Below are 23,621 nucleotides of genomic sequence, written 5' to 3'. Positions count from 1 at the left end.
TCCCTTATTCCTTATGGAAAGTATGCCCGTTCAGTTCCCTCTGTGGTGAAACCCCCCAGGCATACCAGCTTAGAGAATCTGTCTGATTTGAGCAGTGCGCACTGTCTACAGTATGGTCCAAACATTAAGGATGACTATGTCCTACTTCCCCCATCCTAGAATACTCCCCGATATGGGGGCGGCGGGGGGGGGGGGGTACCTTCTGCCACCCGGGGCATCCCTAGCAGTGACAAATTACCTGCTCCAATGAAGTTTAGCTTTGGTTACACACTGGACGTGCCAAATGTTCTATTGCCATGGTGTCCCGTTGTGTTTGAAACACCTTGCTACCCCAATTATTGGGACGGCAGCACACTATGGGCCTCATGTAGGTAAATTACATTTACCACTTCATAAATACCGAATCATACCGATTCGGTATTTATGAAGTGGTAAATGCAATGTAGGTAAAAAGTCGGTAAATATTACCGATTCGGAAAAATTCGGTAATTACCGAATCGGTATTTACCGATTTGGTAATGAGGCATACCTTCCCATTGATTCCTCAATGGGAAGGTGTGCCTCATTACCGAATCGGTAAATACCGATTCGGTAATGGGGGGAGCACAGTCAAGGGTGGCAGGGTGTCACATTGACACCCTGTTGCACCCCTGATTCCTGCATGTGTGCACATGTGGCACACATACATGCCCTGAGGGCATGTATGTCTGCCACATTGCACACTTAAACGTGCACAAAAATGCTTTTTTTCACCTATTCGTCATTTACCACCTACCTTTAGTTGGTGGTAAATAACGAATCCCCACACCCACGACACACTCCCCCTACATCTAATTTCATGATTCGGTATTTACCGATTCGGTAATTTTACCGATTCGGTAAATACCGAATCATGAAATGAGCCCCCTACATCTCAAAAGCCCAAATACCGGTCGGTAACGGTATATTTACCGAAAATCGGCCGTTACCGACCGGTATTGGGCTTCCTACATGAGGCCCAAAATGAATAAAAATGAATGTGAATCACAGTTGCTCACATCAGACAATCCCACATATTCAGATTCGACTTTGCAAAAGATCTGGCAGTCTCCATTCCTCACAATAATTACCCCTGCTCTGACACAAGATTTTTGGGCCATCCACAAAACACACTGGACAACTGCCAGTCTTCATAATTCCATTTGACCTGTCCTGGAAATGAAACACAGCTTTTGGTAACACAGAACACATATGTAAATACATTATCCCATTCTGGAACAAAAAACAGGTCCTCTCCCATGACATTCTTAAGACCCCCTTCAAAGTAGTCTTCACCACAATTGCTTTGGGCATATTCGCACACCCAATTTCAGCAAATCTTCCAATGCTGGATGCACTCCTTCTGGACCTCTTTCTATCTCTGAATGGAAATTATCATCACTGGTACCATTTAAGAAATGGTGGGCACTACTCTGTTCTACTAGAAGTGCATATAATATATTGTCCTCCAAATCACACTTGATTCACAGAGCAAGAAACTATGGGACAGCCTTGATGTGTATTTTCAGAAAAGCAAACCTCCATAATCACTGATACCACATTCATACAAAGAACGTTTACGCTACGCACTCTACAGTACCCTGTCAGTGCTTGGTTCCTTCTGCAATAAATATACGTACGCCGCAAATGATATCACCCTGACATGACCAACGCATCGTAGCAATGTTTTTAAGAGATACTGGATCAGGGGTCTCCAACCTTTTCTGTGGCAGGAGCTACTTCTGATCAGTGAAAATCATTGTGAGCTGCTGAAGGCTAAACAACTTGTGCATTGTTACCAGACAACCCCACGCCCAGCTCCATTGACTTTAGGCCTAATGTTCATTGAGTCAGATACTATGGTTTGAACAAAATAATTTGACTAGGGGCACTATTACAGGACTGCCATGTACGTCAGTGAGAGTGTGGTCTTCTGGGATGTATGAACGTGTGTGCATATGAGTGGGATATATGTGTATGGGTGACTGAAAGCATTTATCGTATGTACTTGTGGCACAGGACATACCTTTCTGCATATGTGGCACCGGTATATGTATTACAAAAACATGCAACCATTTTGTTAATTGGGAGAAATTTAAAGTGCAAAATGTTCATAACATGGAACATTTTTCTGCACTTCAAATTTCTCCCATTTTTAAAAGAATGACTGTATTTTTCAGTCTCATGGACACCGTTTTCTACTGGTCAACGGAGCAAGAGGTCTACTAGTTGTAAATCCAACATTTTGAAAAATAAAATTAGAATACTAAAAGGAAAAGTTTACTTTTTCATTAAGGTAACTTTTCATTTTAATTTTCTCCAATTTAAAACCATTGCTAAACATCATTTTGTTCTCACTGCCAATATTAAGTTGACAACGACTTTTATTTAAGAGTTCAATACCTTAGTGCTTCAGTTCTTCACCTCTGTGTCTCATCGTGGGTCATAAATCTGACTCCAGCACTGCTCATTATCAGGTCTTGTGATCTGCAGCCTGATAATAATGTAAAATAAACACAGCCTTCCCATAGCTTAAAAAAAAATATATGACCCTATACTTATTTAAAAATGAATTGAAGGCTGTGACCTACTCTGAAGGTGTCTCAGAGCTACTGGTAGCGTGCGATCGACTGGTTGGAGACACCTGTACCAGATGGATGTTTTCACAATAATATCACAGTATTATTCCCACAATCCCCCCTTGTCTCTCTGTTCCTTCTTCTCCCCCTCTGTCTGTGTGCTCCCTCTCTTTTTGACTCTTTTTTCGGGTTTCTTTTACCTTAAGTACAAATACTAGGGGCTTACTGATACTAGCCATATCTAGATTGAGCATGTTTATAGGTTCGCCTACATTTATCTAAGTCACCCTGTATGTTTATCTTATATGAACTACCCACTGTATGAGTGCACCTACCACGGGGTATTATTCTATTCCAAAGACGATAATTATAGCTACATTGTCTCTTTTGGATCTTGATGTATCACACAAGGTAATTCAACTAATCTATAGCCATGTAATACGACCTGATTAGGCATAGTCCTATATTTGCTACTATAAGGAACCCTCCATCTTGCATTTGATTATCTGCTTATACTGTTTATAGAAAACTCAATAAACATTTTGAAAGAAAAATTACAGTGAAGCAACTTGCATACAAAATTACATAATGGGAGGCAATACACCCAAGTGCAAGAGCTGAGATTACGGAGGTCAATGGAAAGATGGATGCCAATCACATGCATTTTTGCCAGCACTATAGGAGCTAACCATCCCGAGGATTGAATAGGCTCAATCACCTCATCTGAAACAAGTCCATACAATTCAACCCTGAATGGCATCCACATAAGGAGCAGTATATGGAACATTGTAAGCATAATCTTGTGTTGGCAGTTTCTTGTGTTGACAATTCTTTAGATAACTAAGTTTGTCTGAAGAAATTTAAGGGAATGCTTTGCAAACATCATCATTACCTAGACCCCTCTCCACTAGTATAATTCAATGCCATTAGTAGCAATATTGATACCCAGTTATTTTTTGGTTTCTTCATCCCAATAGATTGTCTGCCAAGAAAAGATCTGCTCTGAAAGATTATTTTGTTTAATTTCTATAAGAGTTGCATGGTCTTTGTTATAACCCCAGGGAATTAGATTTTGTTCTTCCACATCTTATTCCTCTGCATTTTGAAACTTACCAAACATATTCTTGCCAATGAGCATGAAAAGTGGAAAAGAAACTTTCAATACGATTAACGAAATGTTGCAAATGAGCCATTGTAAATGGTTATCCTTATAATTAAATAGCAGCACAAGCTTTTTAGCAAACTCTTCAAGTTCTACTACTGCTTTCATTTGTTGTTATTAGATTCTCTTCAAACCCTTGTGAAGTTTCCCTTCCCACCACACTTTCTGCAATTGTTAGGATAACATGAGTTTCTGGTTGCATGTGACCTGGATTTCCACACCTGTAACATTTGACCTTGGAGTAGCCCTTTGCTTGCTTCAGTTTTGCAGTGCTATTGTCGTTGAGTTTCCTGCTGTCTTCACTTTTTCCCAAACTTTTATTTCACAAATGTTTTGCTCATCGGGATCATTCATTTCCCGACACAGTGTGCTCAATACTTTTTGTAAAGGCTATGGGATCTTTGAGATCCAGACTGCATGCATGAAGAATGTCTTGGATTTTGCTGTAGTTACTGCACCTGACTAATTGTTTACAGATCAATGAATCACACAAGTCTCCAAATGCAGTCCTTTTGGAGAGTCACCCAAGCGCCACAATATAATTGATAATAGTTTAATTTTTCCTGCAGTGTGCCCAAGACATTTGTGCCATTCCAGGACAACATTAATTGTATCACTGAAATGTTTATCTTTTTTTCTTATTGCTACCTGGAAGGCATATAACTGTTCTCCACTGCACGCTTCAAGCTGTATAATCTGGTATAAACTATCATACACCCTGTGACCCCACAGCCGGACGCTCCTTACCTGTCCCCTGCTGCCTGCCACTTCTGAACGCCTTCCGCTGCCGCCGCTGGCCACGACCTTCTGCTGCCTCACCGCTGCCTCCTGACGCCCATCGCTCGCTGCACTCACCTTCGCCTCTCCTCCGCTGACCCCACTCCCGGTTGGTGCCGCCGCCACCGCCGCCTCTTCCCCCGCGCCATTTCCGCCGCTGACCCCAGCCGCCCCCCCTTCCCGCCAACACTGACCCCAGGCCCGCCCCCCCTGGCTGCCCATTGGTCCACCCGCCTCCCGCCTCCCGGCTGACCCTCCCGCCAGGCTCCTACTTAAGGGCTCCGCATCGCGCTGGTCAGTGCGACCCCCTGTGACCCCACAGCCGGACGCTCCTTACCTGTCCCCTGCTGCCTGCCACTTCTGAACGCCTTCCGCTGCCGCCGCTGGCCACGACCTTCTGCTGCCTCACCGCTGCCTCCTGACGCCCATCGCTCGCTGCACTCACCTTCGCCTCTCCTCCGCTGACCCCACTCCCGGTTGGTGCCGCCGCCACCGCCGCCTCTTCCCCCGCGCCATTTCCGCCGCTGACCCCAGCCGCCCCCCCTTCCCGCCAACACTGACCCCAGGCCCGCCCCCCCTGGCTGCCCATTGGTCCACCCGCCTCCCGCCTCCCGGCTGACCCTCCCGCCAGGCTCCTACTTATGACGCCCCCTCAGCGACCGCGCAGCGGACGCGCGCAGCGGGAGCGCCGACTGAGCGCCGAAGGTAAGCCCGTCTACGCCCATCCGCGCCTGGACCGCGCCCAGCGCCAGGACCCCTGGCCCTCGAGGACCCCAGCCCACCCGCCGGACGTACACCGCCGCCACCCTCATCGCTCTCAACTCCAGCCGATTCCCAGGTTGCCACCAAGCCACACCACGACACACCCACGGACCCTTCAGCTGCCTCGCCTGCAAGTTCACCTGCATCCGGACCTGCCTCGCACCAGCACCCGCCAAGTCGAACACCAGCAGCACCCACCTCAAGTGCATCCTGCTCAACACCCGCTCCGTCCACAGACACGCCATCGAACTCTGGAACCTCCTCGACACCACATCCCCTGACGTCGCCTTCCTCACGGAGACCTGGATGAACGCCTCTTCGGCTCCCGACATCGCCATCGCCATCCCAGAGGGCTACAAGATCACCCGGAGGGATCGCACCGCCAACCAGATGGGAGGAGGCATCGCCATCATCCACAGGAACACCATCCGTCTCACGACCAGCACCGACAACACCCTGACCACCGCCGAACACCTGCATTTCCAGATCCACACCGACCCGAAGACCACCCTCAGAGGCACCCTGATCTACCGACCCCCGGGACCACGCACCCAATTCAGCGAGGACATTGCCGACTACGTCAGCCCGCATGCCCTCCCCTCCGCTGACTACATCCTCCTGGGGGACCTCAACTTCCACCTGGAGAACATCAACGACCGCAACACCAGCACCCTGATCGACAACCTCGCCAATCTTGGACTCAAGCAGCTGGTGTCCACCCCCACCCACCTCGCCGGACACACACTCGACGCAGTCTTCTCATCCAGCACAGACATCGACTTCAGCCACGCCACAGAGCTTCAATTAGATTTTGTTCTTCCACATCTTATTCCTCTGCATTTTGAAACTTACCAAACATATTCTTGCCAATGAGCATGAAAAGTGGAAAAGAAACTTTCAATACGATTAACGAAATGTTGCAAATGAGCCATTGTAAATGGTTATCCTTATAATTAAATAGCAGCACAAGCTTTTTAGCAAACTCTTCAAGTTCTACTACTGCTTTCATTTGTTGTTATTAGATTCTCTTCAAACCCTTGTGAAGTTTCCCTTCCCACCACACTTTCTGCAATTGTTAGGATAACATGAGTTTCTGGTTGCATGTGACCTGGATTTCCACACCTGTAACATTTGACCTTGGAGTAGCCCTTTGCTTGCTTCAGTTTTGCAGTGCTATTGTCGTTGAGTTTCCTGCTGTCTTCACTTTTTCCCAAACTTTTATTTCACAAATGTTTTGCTCATCGGGATCATTCATTTCCCGACACAGTGTGCTCAATACTTTTTGTAAAGGCTATGGGATCTTTGAGATCCAGACTGCATGCATGAAGAATGTCTTGGATTTTGCTGTAGTTACTGCACCTGACTAATTGTTTACAGATCAATGAATCACACAAGTCTCCAAATGCAGTCCTTTTGGAGAGTCACCCAAGCGCCACAATATAATTGATAATAGTTTAATTTTTCCTGCAGTGTGCCCAAGACATTTGTGCCATTCCAGGACAACATTAATTGTATCACTGAAATGTTTATCTTTTTTTCTTATTGCTACCTGGAAGGCATCTAACTGTTCTCCACTGCACGCTTCAAGCTGTATAATCTGGTATAAACTATCATACACCCTGTGACCCCACAGCCGGACGCTCCTTACCTGTCCCCTGCTGCCTGCCACTTCTGAACGCCTTCCGCTGCCGCCGCTGGCCACGACCTTCTGCTGCCTCACCGCTGCCTCCTGACGCCCATCGCTCGCTGCACTCACCTTCGCCTCTCCTCCGCTGACCCCACTCCCGGTTGGTGCCGCCGCCACCGCCGCCTCTTCCCCCGCGCCATTTCCGCCGCTGACCCCAGCCGCCCCCCCTTCCCGCCAACACTGACCCCAGGCCCGCCCCCCCTGGCTGCCCATTGGTCCACCCGCCTCCCGCCTCCCGGCTGACCCACCCGCCAGGCTCCTACTTAAGGGCTCCGCATCGCGCTGGTCAGTGCGACCCCCTGTGACCCCACAGCCGGACGCTCCTTACCTGTCCCCTGCTGCCTGCCACTTCTGAACGCCTTCCGCTGCCGCCGCTGGCCACGACCTTCTGCTGCCTCACCGCTGCCTCCTGACGCCCATCGCTCGCTGCACTCACCTTCGCCTCTCCTCCGCTGACCCCACTCCCGGTTGGTGCCGCCGCCACCGCCGCCTCTTCCCCCGCGCCATTTCCGCCGCTGACCCCAGCCGCCCCCCCTTCCCGCCAACACTGACCCCAGGCCCGCCCCCCCTGGCTGCCCATTGGTCCACCCGCCTCCCGCCTCCCGGCTGACCCTCCCGCCAGGCTCCTACTTATGACGCCCCCTCAGCGACCGCGCAGCGGACGCGCGCAGCGGGAGCGCCGACTGAGCGCCGAAGGTGCGCCAAAGGTAAGCCCGTCTACGCCCATCCGCGCCTGGACCGCGCCCAGCGCCAGGACCCCTGGCCCTCGAGGACCCCAGCCCACCCGCCGGACGTACACCGCCGCCACCCTCATCGCTCTCAACTCCAGCCGATTCCCAGGTTGCCACCAAGCCACACCACGACACACCCACGGACCCTTCAGCTGCCTCGCCTGCAAGTTCACCTGCATCCGGACCTGCCTCGCACCAGCACCCGCCAAGTCGAACACCAGCAGCACCCACCTCAAGTGCATCCTGCTCAACACCCGCTCCGTCCACAGACACGCCATCGAACTCTGGAACCTCCTCGACACCACATCCCCTGACGTCGCCTTCCTCACGGAGACCTGGATGAACGCCTCTTCGGCTCCCGACATCGCCATCGCCATCCCAGAGGGCTACAAGATCACCCGGAGGGATCGCACCGCCAACCAGATGGGAGGAGGCATCGCCATCATCCACAGGAACACCATCCGTCTCACGACCAGCACCGACAACACCCTGACCACCGCCGAACACCTGCATTTCCAGATCCACACCGACCCGAAGACCACCCTCAGAGGCACCCTGATCTACCGACCCCCGGGACCACGCACCCAATTCAGCGAGGACATTGCCGACTACGTCAGCCCGCATGCCCTCCCCTCCGCTGACTACATCCTCCTGGGGGACCTCAACTTCCACCTGGAGAACATCAACGACCGCAACACCAGCACCCTGATCGACAACCTCGCCAATCTTGGACTCAAGCAGCTGGTGTCCACCCCCACCCACCTCGCCGGACACACACTCGACGCAGTCTTCTCATCCAGCACAGACATCGACTTCAGCCACGCCACAGAGCTTCAATGGACGGACCACAGCTGCGTCCACTTCACCTTCAAAAGAAAGACGACCCACCACCACCAGCAACAGGCTGCCCGCAGAAGCTGGAACAAGATCACAGCCGACCAGCTCGCCACCTCCCTGAGCCAGCACCCTCCTGCCAGCTCAGCGAACCCCAGCCAGGCCGCCGACAACCTCACGAAGTGGATCAGCAACTGCGCGGACGAGCTCGCCCCACTGAGGACCCCGCCCAGCAGACCCGGCAGCAAGAAAGCCCCATGGTTCACCGACGAACTCAAGAGCTCCAAGAAGAACTGCCGAGCCCTCGAGAAAGTCTGGAGAAGGGAACCTACACCGGACAACAGGACCACCTTCAAGCTTGCCACCCGGAAGCTCCACCAGCTGATCCGCGCCGCCAAGAAAACTGCATTCAAAGACCGGCTGGACAACAACGCACACAACTGCAAGGAACTCTTCAACATCGTGAAAGAGCTATCCAACCCCAGCGCAGGAAACAACGACATCACCCCATCGCAAGACCTCTGCAACTCCCTCGCCTCATACTTCCACAACAAGATCGCGGACATACGCAACAGCTTCAACACCCAACCAACGCACACCACGACCGAACAACCACCCCCCACCACCACCCTCCACGCCTGGACCCCGATCAGCACCGAAGACACCATCCGCACGATGAACTCCATCCACTCCGGATCGCCGACCGACCCTTGCCCTCACCACGTCTTCAACAAGGCCGACGCTGTCATCGCACCCCACCTGCGAGACATCATCAACACATCCTTCGACACCGCCACCTTCCCCGAGAGCTGGAAGCACGCCGAACTCAGCGCTCTACTCAAGAAACCCACAGCGGACCCCACCGAACTCAAGAATTACCGCCCCATCTCGCTTCTCCCGTTTCCAGCCAAAGTCATCGAGAAGACCGTCAACAAGCAGCTGGCCGCCTTCCTCGAGACGAATGGATCCCTCGACCCCTCACAGTCTGGCTTCCGAGCCAACCACAGCACCGAGACCGCCCTCATCGCCGCCACCGATGACATCCGAGCACTGATGGACAACGGAGAAACAGCGGCCCTCATCCTCCTAGACCTCTCCGCGGCATTCGACACTGTCTGCCACCGCACCCTAGTACAGCGCCTCAGCAACGTCGGAATCCAGGACAAGGCTCTGGAATGGATCATCTCCTTCCTCGACGGAAGAACACAGAGAGTCCGCCTACCACCATACAAGTCAGAGGCCACCGAAGTCATCTGCGGCGTCCCTCAAGGATCCTCGCTGAGCCCCACCCTCTTCAACGTCTACATGAGCCCCCTCGCGGCCATCGCACGCCAACACAACCTCAGCATAATCTCCTACGCCGACGACACCCAGCTGATCCTCTCCCTGACCAACGACCCCGCCGCCGCCAGAGCCAACCTGCACGAAGGGATGAAAGAGGTAGCCGAGTGGATGACGACCAGCCGCCTGAAACTGAACTCAGACAAGACGGAGGTCCTCATCCTGGGCTCTTCACCCTCCGCCTGGGACGACTCCTGGTGGCCTCCCGCCCTGGGCACCGCACCCAAACCGACAGACCATGCACGCAACCTGGGCTTCATCCTGGACTCCTCCCTCTCCATGACCAGGCAAGTCAACAACGTCTCCTCGGCGTGCTTCAACATCCTACGCATGCTACGGAAGATCTTCTGGTGGATCCCCACCGAGACCAGGAAGACCGTCACCCAGGCCCTCGTCACTAGCCGACTGGACTACGGCAACGCCCTCTACGCCGGAACCACCGCCAAGCTCCAGAAGAGACTCCAGCGGATCCAGAACGCCTCAGCCAGACTCATCCTCGACATCCCACGAACCAGCCACATCTCCGGACATCTGAGAGACCTACACTGGCTCCCCGTCAACAAAAGAATCACCTTCCGCCTCCTCACCCACGCACACAAAGCCCTACACGACCAAGGACCGAGCTACCTCAACAGCCGAATCAACTTCTACGCTCCCAAACGCCACCTCCGATCAGCCAACCACGCCCTCGCCGCCGTCCCCCGCATCCGAAGAGCGACGACAGGAGGAAGGTCCTTCTCCTACCTGGCCGCCAAGACCTGGAACTCCCTCCCTACCGACCTGCGCCTAACCCAAGACCACCTCTCCTTCAGGAAGAAGCTGAAGACCTGGCTGTTCGAGCAGTAGCGGCTCCCCCCTTCCCCCAGCGCCTTGAGACCCTACGGGTATGTAGTGCGCTTTATAAATGTCTTTGATTGATTGATTGATTGATTGATGTTTTCAGTTTCAAAATTGTGTTGTAAAATTAGTTGCATCGTAGGGCAGAACACCCCCCCCCCGCCCCCCTCCCCCCGGTTGCTATCAAATAGTATTCCAATAATGGGATCCACTCTTCCAATGCAAGGTACATTCTCCACTTTAATCCAGGAAAAGGGAACCAGGGTCAGACTGAGACAGAAAATAGGACATGGCACCAAAATAGAAGTGGCCCCCTCCTAGTGAATTTGATAGCTAACAAGTAGCCCATATTTGCAAATTGGGGAAGTTGTGAACTTGTCTTGCGTAAGGTATGGACAACTGCATGGATTAGAGCTTGCTGCATGCACTGTTTGTAGTAATATCAGGGAAATAAACAGTAAAAACTGTCCTACACACTGACCTGACAAATCAGCCAGAAGGGCACTGCCTGATTGCCCTACAGGCCAGTCCGACCATGGGGGGAGCTGAGACATACAGCAGCTGCCAGTAACTCAGACAACCTGCTGCTAAGCTGCCCTCGGAGGTACGCTGCAACACAGGCAGGACCCAGGCAACTCTCACAAAGGCTCCCCAGGCAGAACCAAGGTAGCTGGTAATGTACAGCTGCTTACAAACCTCAAATCCTATAGCCATCATGTTTCAGTGGAGATGAGGGTGGAATCGGTCTGCTGTGCAGTTATCCTCATCTCCAACATTAAAAAGTCCTTCCAAAAGTCAACAGAAATGTTTAGGAGCAGGTGCATTGAGTAACAAGGGCAATAACAATAGCTGTCTCCCTTAAACCATCTTAAGTTGATAACTTCATCATTATATCCAGTGCCTGCTAGAAAAGTCAGTGGGAAGAATGCAAGTGTGAGAAGAGGCAGGCAGGCCAGGAGAACAGAAAAGGAGAACAGGACAGGCGACAAAAGATGGTGATGTACAATTACACTTTAACTTTACATCACTTCATGATCAGTTTCTCATGTTAGAATGAGTGTTATCAATATGCAAGAATTTCAGACTTACCAGAAAGTCCCCACCGGTATTAATAAAAGAAACTCAGAGAACATTCATTAATTCTGTAGATTGAAATCATTCAATGGTGACACATTTGCTTTGTTCTTATTTAATTGTAAAATCGATTGATCCGATTAGCCGGCGACCAAAACATTTATATAAAGGGATGCCTTGTGATTTTTTTTTTAACTGAGACCAGAATGCATGTAATATTTGCATTTCCCTGATTGGATAAACTCAAAAGCTACTTTATTCTTCCTTCTGGGGAAGGGATGCTATTTACTGAAAACTGCATACGGTCATTTTTAAATGGACTAAGTTATAATTCATGTATTTTTTCCGGTTATTTGTTTTTAATACATTTAGAGAAGGTATTGAATTATTTTCATTAGGCAAAATATTAATTTTCTCTGGCTGACAGGGGGTGACAATCTCCAGTAGGGTTATTGAAAATGCATAACCTGACAATGAACTTGAACCGGTGGAAAGGTCATGTGCGAGCTCTCTGGCCTGCAGCCTGAATTTGAGGAGGGAGCATCTCCACTAATAATTACGGCTGCGGAAGTCGTCGGGCCGCCTCGCAGCGCGTTTTATGGGTGTGCTCGAGATATCCTGACAGGAGCTTTTGACAAACTCTCCTGAAACGACCCGTCGGAGGCGGAGTCAGCCAGAGGGCTGCCTCGTGCGTCTGTTGATCTTAGACCTGAGCCTGCGGTTAACCAATGGCGAGAGCAGACCTGTGCAAACCTGGCAACACGAAGCCAGCTCAGGGGCGGCACGTGGATGTAATGATTTTAGTTAGGAAATGATCCTTTCCAAAAGAGGAGTTCAGCTATAAACTGTCCAGCGCTCCTTTGGCACAGTGTTAGATGTCTGCCTGTCTCATATTAAACATAATAAAACTGTTGGCCTTTTGTTTCAATTATGGCTTGTTGATAAGATCATGCTATACGTTTTATCTCTAGGAAGATAACTTGTAATTAGTCTGAATCACCATAGTGGTAAATCTTGGTCCAAGTGGGCCAGGTCCATGTCTGACTTTCATGATGCCCACATTAGATAATTTAAAATGTATTGATTCTAAACCCACGGTCATTGGTACCCTAAATATGTGGCATGGATTCTCCCCTGCTGGCTAACGAAGCCTCTTCCTCTATCACATTCTGATAAATACCAAGGACATGAAGAATTAGGTTTGCTGCAGCTGGAAGCATGTCGAACCCTTTAAAGAGTGATCCCGATGGAGATATCAGGGTATGCTCGATTGATAAGTAGCCTAATGTGCTTCCACATAATGTAAGATAGCTAAGACTTGAGTCTTCATTTCGTCCTTTCACTTCCTCCAAGACAATACTATGGATGTGCCCTCATCTACGTTGTATTGTATAGTACTAACCTAAGTTATAAATGCAAATTTGCAAGAAAAAATGGTGCGATTCACTCCATGTTAATTGTTGGTGCCTCTGACCCAGCGTTGCTCTTGCTTAATTTTTTTTATGTGGTAATCTACAAACAGTGACTCGGAAATGTTTCCATATAACAGAAGGGACTTGTGAACATATCAAGGACTGGACATTGTGAAGGGCTGTCAAGATTCCTTCTTGATTGCCTGAGGAAATGACAGTTTCTCCCAGTAGCCACAATACCACCCAGCACTCAATAATACACATGAAAGGCACCGTGTCTCCTTAAGTGGGTCCAACTTAAAGGGCAGAAAATACCTCCTTGGCTAACTTGTATTTCTTGATTGCAGATAATAGTCTACACAGAAGTAGATACGCAAGGTACCTAATTCTCCCTGACATCAGGGAAAAAAAGAGTATAGCAAGGATATCCAATAGAAGATCCAATGGAAAGTCAAGCTTTCCTCTTTATGATTCAAACAGGAACTAACATCCCCGGAAAAGACTCAACTTCATCTCGAATTGGGAACCCCAGGCAGAAGTCCTTAGACAGACCATCACAGTGAAAGGTAATTGTATAGGGCTTGCCCGCTCCCCTCTCTTCCAAACATGGTGTTGACTAGGCACTAGAGGAAGAAACCTAAGTTTTACGTCCTTTAGTTTATGTGGAACTCCACAGTCCTGCAGCTGCCCTTCCCACCCAACACTCCTCACAAGTCATGGAGCACCACTCTGACTCGGCCAAAGACCTCAGCCTCATTGGTCTCGCCTCTGTCTGTCCCCTAGAGGAGTCTGCTGTAGCTGGCAATGGCGTACTCCATTCTATAGGCTTTGGAGTTCGTTCCATTCCACTCCCTGATCCATTTCCTTCAATCACACTCCTCGTTCCTACAACTGACTGCACTGAGCTTCCAACTTTCTCTTGATCTGGGCCGTAAACAGAAACAATAGGTCCAATGGTGACCGGTACCTTTAGAGCATCCGGTAACCGCACACCTCTCCCAACCTCTGTGCTGGCTACAGGCTGGTTTCAAGTACTCTCAGCTCCTGTCGAGATCTTCCCTTCTATTCTCACTTCCGACTGAGTCGGTACTCCACTATTCCTTTCTGACTGAGCCGATTTTCCCTCGCAAAGATCGGGATTGTATGGAGGTGGTCTCTCAGACAACAGCCTCTCTAGTAGACTATCATCTGTATCACTGTCATCATCATCATCTACACTCTTTACCTTTGAGCCATCAGTTTTTACCAATAAGGGATACAACCTGTCTCCTTCTATTGTTTGCACTCTCCGCCTTTTCTCTTCTGCATCCCATCTTGCATTCTGAAATGCCTTAATCGACTTTTTCACCCTCTCCTGACTTCGATCTCTTTTCCTATCATGCGCTGTTCTAATCCATGCATGCAACGCTTCAAACTGGGTTGGTCTCGGCAAAGGTCGTAGTGCTGCCATCACAGATTTCAACTGATACAACACTTCCAATCTAAATGAGCCATATCGCGGGAAAGCTAACTCTCCTTCATTCTGGGTCATCTTATGCCAATTTTCAAGCCAAATTATAGTATGCAACCCCACATTTCTTGCCATATAATTAGGGCTCCCGGTTTTCCGTTTAAACGGATTTTTACATATAAATACAGACGGGAAACAAGTTTTCCTTTGTCTGTATTTATATTTAGAAACGGAAAAATACGGGTAAATTTTGCAGCGCTGCCGTGATTCAGAGTTGCCGTGCCACGCCCCTGTTCTGATACTGGGAATTCCTTTCAGTGACGTGCTGTGGTGTGGACCTATTGGCTCAGGGTCTTCTAGTGACGGCCGTGACCCTGAGCCAATCCTGGTCGTATGAAGCATCTATTTTAAACTTTTTTTTGTTGTTGTTGCTTGGGCGAGAGTAAATGAGCAGATAGTATGGGAAATAGTAAACACAAAGCAACGTATTGCTTGGTAATGCAACCGGCTTCCAACCTAGCCCGCTAAAGAAGAGACTCGTGGCAGGGAAATTTCACGCTATTATACGGAATTTTCACCTAAAGACCGTATTTTTCGCGACAAAGTGATACTTTTAGAGCTAATATTTTTCCGAAGACAAGTAATTGTATTTATGTGGCGCTTAGTAGTAAGGTGTAGAACTATGAGCACAATTTCAAGAGCTAAACGAGAAGACACTTTATTACTACGAGTGTATATTTATTGTCTACACAAGTGCTCCTGGCAGGCTGTGGCGCAACTAGAGCCAAATTTCGGGGGGGGCTGAGCAAAAATTTCGGGGGGGCTGAACTTTAAGCAATAGGCAGAGTGGAGCTGCAGGGGCTCTTAGAAGGGGTGAAACAGCAGCGAGGCCTCATTAACATGCAAATGGTCTTTCAAAGACCTGTGAAGTGCTCGGGTGCGGCTGCGTTTTTGCCCGGGAAGGTGTCTCATCCCGGGCTGTCGCACACGACAGGGGGGGTGGGCTGAAGCCCTTTGAGTCCAATGGGTGTTGCGCGCCTGGTGGAGAGGGTCGTAGACTTGCACAGTTTTGCCAAATGACGCGGGCGGCTGCCTCCTGAGGCTAGGAAGGGCCACAGATCACCGCTCCCCCCGTTTTGATTTATATTTTTATTTTTTAGCTGACACCAGCATGTATATATTACCGAATCGAAATACCAAAATTAAATGTTTTGGGAACACATGCGTCCAATAAATCAAGCAAAAGGAAAAATGGGTTTTCCCTTTTAGTAGGTGAAGACGTGAATTTAAACAGCGTCAGCTGTGTCGTCATGGATGTTGCGGCCACTGTAACCACCATGAAAACGTCTGCAGCTGGTCCCCAATTGGAGCGTGCACACGCACATATTAAATTACGTGACTGTTTGCCTGGTGAATTTTATTGGCCAATGGTCTTAACATAAGCACAAAGCCGTCCGGTGGTAGGTGAATCTCAGTTGAGGCACGCACACACACTCTACTGTCACTCTCCTCTCCCCTTCCTTTAAACTGGAAGGCAGGTCATCTAAACGTATGCTTTCCACTGTGAATCAACTCAATTTAAAATGCAAAATAGTTAGAATTGTGAAAATGTTTTCAAATGTAGAGTTTAGGTAAAGAAAAACACGTAAAACCAAACATTACATAAAGGAAAACGGAAGAAAAGAAAAAAACGGGAGAATTGTTTTTCATCCTAGACATTTTTTAGGTCTCGCCTGACCCAGCGCATGCGCTGGTCTGGCGAGATTTATTGAGAGGGCTCCAAAAAGTGATACCAGGCCAGCCTGGAGCTACAGTGCATGTGCGCGGGCGCGCGCGCCTCGCTTTACCGCGATTACTTTCATTCTAACGGCCGCTCTGATGTTTGATCGTGATCGCAATCACTTTTACTTTCGCGGCCGCACGGCCGCTTTGCATAGCCAATAGGTCTCGCTTTTGGGACCTTATAGTATTTAGTTATGCAACTGTTGCATGGCCTCGGGCTCCTGCCCTCCCTCCCCCACCCCATGGGGTTCTGGCTTCATGTGGTAGTGTCCAGGTTATGTTGCACATATAGGTGTTCAAGATATTTACGGGGTGACCTTGGGCACTAAAAAGCAGCGCTAGTGGCAATTTTGAAAGAAATCGAGCAGAAATGATGGGTTGTGGCTCCGTCCTTTTGGTGATAGAGCATTGTGGATTACTGTGAGGTTCTAGAAAGGTCAAATGAGATCCAAGGTATTTTCAATATGGGATAGCAGACTAGAAGAGTGGCTGGAGGAGATGGTATTTGGAGCAAGATGTTGGGCTTGAAAGGTATTGTGTACTACAATGGCAAAGTTTTCAGATTAATGTATTGTGTTGACCAATAACAACCGAGCGCATGTGTGCATTGTTGATTTAAATAACTGCGGAAAAATACTAGCTGTAACGTCGTCTTTTGCTTGTGGCAAAAATAAATGTGGATAAATACAGATAAACTGGCCCAAAAATAAATATGGATAAATACAGACGGAAATGGCCGAAAAATAAATACCATAAAACCGGGAGCCCTACATATAATGCGCTGGAGTATCCTCGGGAGGGCCCTCTTCTCCCCCATGAGTAACCACATGTTTGTCACCTCTACACAATTTTCGAAAAACTTTTTATGATGTACAATTTCGATCGCACACAATATTCTCGTCCACTTCCTGATGCCAATCCCACCAATAGCAGCGCGACTCACACCAACCGACCTATCGCAGCGTGACACCTTCTGACGTCACTCTTCCTCCGCTCGCAGCAGTTCACCTCCTTCACAACTCACGTCTCACCCTTGCATTCGTCCCATTCATACGCTGAAATAACCGTTTGTCCCAAACAAGTTATTTCTCTGACTGTCCGTCCACATTCTCTCGAAATTGTCGACCTCGGTTGGCAACTGTCTGTCCACGTCCGACCAGACATTCACCTCTGATAGGTTACAAATACTCAAATTCCACGTACAACAAGCCACGACCAGCGTCGGATTCTCACGCACTCACACATTCGCTCCCCCTATCTCGGTCCAGGCGATCGATGACGTCTCACGATCCCCTTTCAGTGGTCAACAAAATCTACCTTGGGTGTCTTCTACACCACAATCGCTTAAGCTACTCGTCGAGCCTAAGACTTTCCCGGGCTGCGCGCGCTCACAGCCTGATCTCACAATCACTCAACACTCACTCCAACTCCGCAAGACATCACACAACAAAACAACACCACAATCTACAAACATCTCACCCTATTCATACTCACTCCTCCACGAACTGAGGCTTTCCGCCGCACCGCTACTCTCCGTCACTCTCCATCAGCCGCCGTCGTCCGCTTCTCGTCATCCAATGAATGACCATCACTTGACTTCTACGGGCCTCAAGGATCTCTTATCCTAATCTAGATCTCCCCTCGCTATCGGAAATAAGCATCCTACTCTGCTACCAACTGATAAGGCCGGATTCTTGCCTACCTGGTAACCTCTAAGAATCCTCACAAGTCGCCAGGATCTTTTATCTGCCAAATAGCGTAGAGGGGATAAACACAATTATCAAAATATATCTACCACAATTTGACTTCATTTGGAAAGGACCACTGACTCTGAATCTAAAATTTGTAAGATTTTATTACCATCAAAAACATCTGAACATACAAACACCTCAATACAAGGTGTAAAAGGTAAATGGGCACTAATACAAAAGCGAGCCTACGCAAAATTTTCATTCGGCTTAAAACAAAGAATCACCGACTCCAAAATCATCAAAAAGATAATTGTTAGACCAATATCTAAATTTGTAATCATTAGTCAAGGAAGAAAAACGTTAATCTGTCCATACACTAACTCTAAGGTGACATCCCTACTTAGCATTCCCATCCCAGGCAAGAGAATCAAGGAAAAGGTGTCAGAAGTGAAGACTCCCTTAAGAAGTACATTCACTTAGTCAGAGCTCGTTCTAAGATGCTCCTTCTAGCTTCCCACCCAAGTCTCATCTGTTCAACCCACGGGGCACTGTCCCAAATACAAAACCCCTACATCCTAGAACACGCCCTCGGCACACCTCTTCGGCCAGGTCTTCTTTCTGTAGTTTTCCATCGAAGTTGTCTGTCGTCCAACGTCCGTTAGCTTGACCTTGGGTCCCAGGCACCTTGCGCAGCAAAAGTAACTATCTCACATTCCAATGCACTCACCTGTTGGCTTCTCACAGCATCCTAACTCCTAATACAAAGATCTATTCTCACTAACAAGCTAAATGTCCTTGCACCTGCAACAGAAACATGGGAACGAAAAGAATCACTTCACGTACTAAGATTTTACATTCCCTGTAACCCAAAGCCTTTACCGAGGGAATCATTTTCGGCCTACAACATTAGCTAACATAAGGAATGAACAGGCCTTCTCTTTTGACATATATGTGATCAGGCCTTTACAAAAATTAAACACTCTATTAAACCACACTCTAAGCATTAGTTCATTATTTTAATATGCGTGAATAAGTAACCTACATGTAGAACTTTAACATGGCACACGTTTAACCTAATACATTGCATTCTACGGAAACTAATGATTATTCGTTATTGAATACATTCACGATAACTTGCAACGTTGATCCTCACAAAAGCATTATTACATTTCTAATCACCTCTAGGTTAAACGATTACATCAATACATTTCTGTGGCACTTCTAAACATACATTGATTAATATGCGGGTGCTGGCTAACGGTGAATATGATGCACCCCTACAAATTTCAGAATCTCATGACGCTCTATCAGTAATGACCGCAGAAACGCCAAAGTAGTCCAGACCATGAGGATGGCTGTCTGTAGCACGATAAGCGCACCATCTTTCTCTGAAGACACACCGCCTCTGGTAAGCTGTCACCATGAATGTAACAGTACGTGACTTCTGCCTCCTTCACTTTCCAATATTTGCTTCTTTCCTGTGGTCAATCTGATTGAGACTTGTGACAAATTGTCAGGGTCCTGTTGTGAAGACCAGCGGAAAGTCCTTGCTGTCCCACACTACTGTGCGAGTGAGAAATGAGGAGACTATTTAGTAGTGGTAGCGATCTGGGTAGGGATGTGGAAGGGAGAAGAAATACTACCTGAAGTTTATTCTCAGACTGCACTATGCATAGGTCGGGAGCAGTAGCAAAGTAATCATTGGTAGGAGTTTGGGGATTTGCCTCAGTGGTAATAAAGTGGGATATCACAGGTGATTATGGAGTATGATTTGATGAAATACAACTGTAGTACAACCAAGTCTCACTGGTTTTGATGGCAGATGTTGCTGTGATGAAACTTCTACAGACCAGGATACAAGGAGAGGCTCTCTGAACTCCATTACAAACCAGCCCAGGCTGGAACTGAAGAAGCAAGCATGAGAGAGAGGGTATACAAAGTTATTGCGGACAACTTACAGAAAACGGTAGGTCAGGGTGAAGGAACTAAGAATGCGAGGGAATTGAAAAAGAACAGAACAATAAATGTGTGGGAACACAGTAATGGGTGCAAGCTAGAAACACACGAAGAGCCACAACAACTTCTTACACTTTCACAGGCATTATCTTCATGTTAAATACTGGTATCCCTTCGGCTCCAGAACTCTATTGAAACCAGGAATTACCAGAAGTAAAATCAGAATACCCACAAAAGGTAAGGGGTCTGGTGTTCCATTGCCACATTCTTCAGAGGCTCCAGCCCAGACTCATCCTATGCTGATCCAATGACACTGATGTACTGGAATTCTCACACAAATCCCTAAGTTGCCTGACATCATACATGGGTATTTAACTGTCCTTACCTCATTCAACTAAACCAGTGAAAAATCTCCCTATTTAGGTATTGCCTAACACACAGTACAAACTGTCAGGTTGCGAAAGACCTATTGCGAATTTGCAGTGGGCCTCAAGCCCGCCCATTGCTTACTATTGATTCAGTTTATTATTGCTCTCATTTGCTTGCTTGTTATTTATAGGCTTACCTTCCTCTTCTTGTGTTTGCCCCTCCCTTGGAGAGTGCATGTGTTTTCAAGTTATCTCCTTCATGTGTTGCCCCGATCAAATACCACTGTCCACCCACTGTGTTGATCCCCTTTCAACTTGGTTATAAAAGCTCAGCAGTAGGGATATTTTTGCTGGGGTGTGGCTGAAGACCACAATTTAAGGGTTGTTTAAGATGTATCTCCTGCATTCCACATATTGCATGAAAGCACACGTTTTGGCACACAAAGGCTTTTATGGCATGCAGGGAAAGGCCATTGTCTTCAGTCACTCAGCTCGCCTCTGAGGCCGAAGATGTACTTTGCATGGCACTTCTCCTAGAGGTCATATGGTGGGGATAAGATGCACTCCTTCATTCCATGAATTTTTAACTTCTCCTCTGTATTTTCCTTTGATAGCGTGCAAACTGGTGTGGTGCCAACCCATATTGGCACCCATTTTAAACAATATCATAAGGAGGGGCGTCATCTCGCCCCAAACCAATTGCACAACTCAGTGAATGCCTTGTTGGCGTTCATCGTTGCTTGACAAACATCAATCTATTCCGTCTATTCCATCGCGTTTTCTCTTTTTCACATCCTTTTAATCTTAAATCGCCCACACGTGGACTGATGTGCATTTTTCCAATTTTCTGATGTTCAAAATGTGTCCATCCGGACCTCTATATATGAACATGACTGAAGCAATGATTCGTCAGAGGCAGTGTTTATTCATAAAAACCCAATGCATTTCGGGCTAAAATCGCCCTTCATCAGGGGTCACTGTAAGCAACAGAACAATAATCACCTTTTAGTTTCATAATTTACATTTTTACGTTATTCATCATCATATAAAAATGACAAATTAATCACATTCCAACTTCACATTATATTATGCATGAATATTCCCTCAGTAAAGCACTGTATTAACGGATCAATTTAGTCCCCCTTCATTATTTGTACAGGCACGTGTTGTTATTCTACTTTAACTTTACGTTAATTGTTGCTGCCATTATTACAAAAACCTTCTATTTTGTCTGCATGCAACCAAAGTCCTCACTCTTATTACCCTTGATTCCTCCGTAACCTCCACCCCTCTTCTTTACCATTTTGTTAACCACGTTATTACCCACCACCTTTTTATACCCACAAACTATCACCCTCAAACTGTCCCCATTATCTAGCTGTTTAGATTTATTGAAGTCCTCAAATTCCTGCATTCTCACGTAGCTCCTTAAATCACCCACATTCCTTCTAACTTTCAACAAGTGTCTATAACGTGTATATTTCCATACCTGCCACGGGCGTTTTAAAATCAACCCTCCGCTTCTCCATTACAGCTAGAAATCCTTCACCTCATACCCCTCCCTCTTTTAACCTGAATCTCCCGCCAGTTTTCCTCCCTGGATTAACCCTTTGTTTCACCACTTTCCCGACATCGGAGCTCCTTCAAAAAGTTACTATTCTCATGCAAAACACTTCATTTCCCATAATGCAGTGAAATGAACACATCAAAGCTCAAGCTTTTCATCCGTAATACAATGCACGATAGCCTTTGGAAATTAATTATTGTCATGATGAAAAACAATAAAAACGATGGTTGCATGCGAGAACGATTGGCTTTTCAAATGCTTATTGTTGACTGTCAGTAATGTTGAAATGTGGATAGTTAGATGTGGCTGGAAGTTACTGATTGCTCTCCAATAATACATACAATATGGTACTTGGTCTTGAAAATACCAAAGATGGTTCGGCTGTTGCTATTTGTATACCATTAATTAGCGCTAGCTAATTAATAGACATAAATATCATTAGAACCTCCAAGGTAATGCTGTATTCAGGCCCTTTCATTGAACAGAAACCGAGCCTGTGATGAGGTCAATATTCTAACATTTCCCTTAGATATTTGATTGCATTTTTTCCCAAAAGATTGCGGTCAAAATTGGTAAACATTTACAAGAGAAAGCCAGGCACACTTGGCAAGGCTTTCTTTCTTGGTCTCACAGCGGTGACTTGCAATTTTCCAGAACACTGACAAGCAGTTCCACACACACATGAAATATACTTTTTTGATTTATAAAATACAAATGAAAATTAGAGAAATAGGTGGGGTTCACAATTTCACATGTGATATATCTTGGTTGAGCCATATCTATGTGGATCAACGGCTTATCTAGCTTCTTCTAGATAATGTGTTCCATAGGCACAGTGAGCATATTCACCATGCCATCTATAATGTGTAGCCTCTATCGAAGGTTGAGTACAGGGCTTGACTTCAAATTTACCCTGGAACTCAGCCTGATTTGGTGTGCATCAGATGCAGAGTTTTGCTCACTCTCCGTCAGCCTGGTCGTCATCCTAGGATCAAAGGTGTATGCCGCCTACTTATGGTCGTCTTTCCCCTCTTCCACAGAGGAGTATCCATCCATCTAGCAGGAAAAAACACAGTGGGTGAGGCAGGCGGGATCAAGAGATACCATGTTCTACTAAAGAAAGTGAAACCTTTCCTCGAAGTGACTTCAACTGCATTTCAAGCTATCGTACACTTCCGTTTGGATGGTGGTAGCGTCCAGCTCCACTGTCTCCCAAAATCCAAAACGGCCCCCATTAAGGACATCCTATGTGCAACAGCAAACGGAAAACCGCTGACTTTTCCTTGTTGGTCCGCACCATCTGCAATGCCAGCTGCATTTTCTACAAAGCCATGATGGCTGGCACCCCAGTGAATTCTCCTCTCAACATACCTGCAGATAGAACTAGGGATGGGTGAAAGTTTCACTCGGAAAGTGAAACAGCAAAATTCACCCACCTTTTTAGGTCGAGCCCAGGCACCGCGTATGCGCTGCTCTGTGAGGCATGCTGTATCCACTTCTACAGGCTTTGGCCAGTTCTCGCTGCCGATTGGTTAAACTGTGTGTCGTTCTGAGAAGCTAGCTTCTGTGTGGTTTATTTTACTTTACGTCCCT

The sequence above is a fragment of the Triturus cristatus genome, chromosome 1_2 (genome assembly GCF_964204655.1).
Source record: "Triturus cristatus chromosome 1_2, aTriCri1.1, whole genome shotgun sequence".
Taxonomy (NCBI): domain Eukaryota; kingdom Metazoa; phylum Chordata; class Amphibia; order Caudata; family Salamandridae; genus Triturus; species Triturus cristatus.
This window is presented reverse-complemented; position numbering follows the sequence as displayed.